The sequence below is a fragment of the Geospiza fortis genome, unplaced genomic scaffold, assembly GCF_000277835.1.
Source record: "Geospiza fortis unplaced genomic scaffold, GeoFor_1.0 scaffold55, whole genome shotgun sequence".
Taxonomy (NCBI): Eukaryota; Metazoa; Chordata; class Aves; order Passeriformes; family Thraupidae; genus Geospiza; species Geospiza fortis.
Window position 1 is genome coordinate 1,942,293 of NW_005054308.1, and position 3,264 is coordinate 1,945,556.

Here is a 3,264-nt window from a genome sequence, read left to right on the forward strand (position 1 = left end):
ATAGTATGATAAAGTAATTAATTAGCCTTCTGATAAGATGGAGTCCTCCTCGTCATTCCTCCTGGACACTGGGTGCAAATATCACTGTTAAGCCTTGGCACAGCCCTCTGAGGGCTGGCCTGCTCTGCCACTTATCCCAGCCTGAGGGGTCGCCTGGGGGAGATTAATAACAGTGATAATAATTGTATTTGTATTTGAGCAAATGATTGCTCTGGGAGTATGTGTATCACTGTTCTCCAGGCTGTTCTAAGGGAAACATTATTGTAGGATCATAGACTCATAGAATAGTTTGAGTTGACCTTAAAGCTGATTTAGTCCCAGTCTCCTGCCATGGGCAGGGACACCTTCCACTATCCCAGGTTGCTCCAAGCCCCATCCAACCTGGCCTTGGGCACTCTCAGGGATGGGGCACCTCCAGCTTCTCAGGGCAGCTTTCTGCAGTGTCTCCCCATTTTTTGATCTTCCCCCCCCACCATGAGCAATGGTCCACAGCATTTCCCGGTAGTCCTGGCCAATTGCTTTGTCTCCTCCTCAGAAGATTTCTGCTAAAAAATGTAAAACTTTCTTTGGAAGCAAACTTTTTCGATGCTTTCCTCTCTCATCTGACCGGATCATGGCCCTTCCCTCCTTAGAAGATTAATTATTCCTCTCTTTCGCACCCAGTCCCAAAGGAGAGAGCAGCTTTGCATGCAGTGTGTAGGATTGTGCTCCTGCTCCCCAAAGAGCTTTCAGCCTTTGAGCTGGAGGTCAGCACCAACCCTTTCAGACCAGCTTTTCAGCAGGCTGTGCCAGGCTGGGGGTGATGGGACTAAAATGTTCCCTTGGGTCCCTCATGAGTCCTGTCATTACAGGAGCTACAAGCTCCATCCCAAAGCACTGATGTAGCTAGGGTCACCTTCCTCCCACCTCCTCCCAGGGTGAGCTGCTTTGACCTAAAGCCACTAAAAATGTCAAACCTTTATTCTCTGCATTCTATTTTTTTTTTTGTAGGTATTGGCTAATGTTTTAGTCCTGACTATTTTGGGGTGGCAGAGAGATGATGACTGAACCTATTGCTGAGTTATGGTTTTTCCCCTGTTCATACAGTGACTACTGTTTCTTTCTTCCCCCACACCCAAGAAACTCCCCTTCAGGGGTTGTTACAGAAATTGGCTGAGTTTTCAAACATGTGGGTTGCCTTAAAGGATCCCTGCAGATTCCAGCATGGATATCCCTGCCTCTTCAACCTGCCTTTTCCTGCAGATGATGTGGTGTTTGGGGTATCCCACAGGCACACCATGGCTTGCAAAGCCTTTGCTCTCTGCTAAATTCTCCATGAATCATGTGTTTTAGGAAAATTCTTTGTAGGTGCTCAGTAATGCCTGCAAAAGTACATAAATACGATGGGCTAGGTTTGGATTGCTCATAGGGGAAGGCATATGTCCAACAACCCCTGATGTCCCTGTTAGTTTCCCCATCAGAGCCCCCAAAAGGAATCTTTTTTCTGTTGGCTACATTTTGATTTCTTCTGCATGGGTGAATTTTCCTGAAATCAGAATATCCAACTGGATGGAAAAGAGGAGATGCTGGAGGGAGATCTCCATCGTGAAGTGAAAGCAAGGAAAGAAACTAAATCCTGATGCAGTATTTCAGTGCTACTTTTACCCAAATTTGAAAACACTAGTGGTATTAGGTGGTATCTAGATCTAAGGATGATGGTTCTCTACACAATTTTTTGTCATTCATCTGTAGCCAATATAATAAGCTTAAAGATTTCTGAATATAATACCCTGCTGACACTGTCCAGGCCTCATGGGTAGGAGGCATTGATTCAATCCATCAAAATTATTTTTAGATAGAACATTCCTTGCATTACCATAAATATATATTTATGTTTAAAACAATTATTCTACAGATAATATATCAAATATTATGCCCTCTAGATATTTTGCCATCTAAATATTTTATATCTAAAACATATATATCATATTTTATTTATATTATATATAATGCAATATACTTTTATATATAAAATGTCTTTATGCTTGTGTTATATGTGCCACAAAAGAAAAACTACCAGTTCTGTTTTTGTGCAGGAAATTTATTTTGTGTAGATTCTGTTAGAGTTTGAGTACATTGCATAGAGTTCTGCATACAAGTTTCCCAAGTACTTAAACATAAAAAATGTACAAGTGCTGTGCCAGCAGCACACAGCTGTAATGAGAACAGTTGTGCTTACACAATTTTCACTTCACGTTTAACATTTTAAAATTATTGTCACTGCATTTGTGGCATAAAAAGAGTCTTCAGTTAAAATAAGTATTTAGGTATAATTTGAAAAAGTGCATTCTTTTATAAGACTGAAAGGGCCTCAGCTTCCTAGAGGAGTGCTCTGAGAGCACTTGGGTGGTGCAGAGCTGAGCCCTGGGCTGTGGCTTGGAACAGCACGTAAGAGAAATAGTGTGACATCAACCCCCAAACTGGATCCCCAGAGCAGCTCTTCTAAAGCAAATAATTATTGTATTTCTTCATTGTAAAAATAAATAATTTGAAGTTTCTCTAAATAAATAGAATGAATAAATAAATAATAATAGAGATCCAAATAAATAACAGCTCCCAATAGCAGTGCTTGAAGGAGTATCCTCCTGCTAAGCTCAGGTCTTCTAGCAATCTGGACAGGTGTCTCAAACTCCTTTGAAGTTTAGTTTGTTTCCTATGGCTTGGCATTTTCACCCAGGAGCCTTAATAAATAGTCCAATTTCTTGAAAAAATCAAACCCTTCCAGTGCCTTCCAGTGATGTTCCTCGAGGGCAGACTGAAAGGAAAGGAGTGAAAAGAATCAGGACATGTAAGTTGCATTTTGTTCTCTGACTAGTTTTTTTTTTTTCTTAATTATTAATTTTAAGACCAGAAGGACTCTTCTGAAGATATTGGGGTTTGAATGGCTGAGGAATGTGTTACATGTTGCACCTTGTGCAGCTGTTTCTCAGCCAGGGCTCCAGTCCCCACCTGCACCAGGGCATCTCCACTTGGTGATGGGCTTTGTCTTAGCAAGGAGACGTTGGGAAGAGGTGACCAGAGCAGGGGAGGCACTGGGGCCACGTGCCAGCTGCTGGCTGGAAGCTGCTGCCCTTGCCACATGGCCAGGAGGCAGTGGGTGCTCTGGTCAGACACTTGTTCTCAGTGCAGCCAGGAAAAATCACAGAATCCTTCGTGGTCCTCTAAGACAGGAGGAAAGAGGGAGCAGGGAATCAGCCCAGACATACCATCCACCCGGTGCATGAC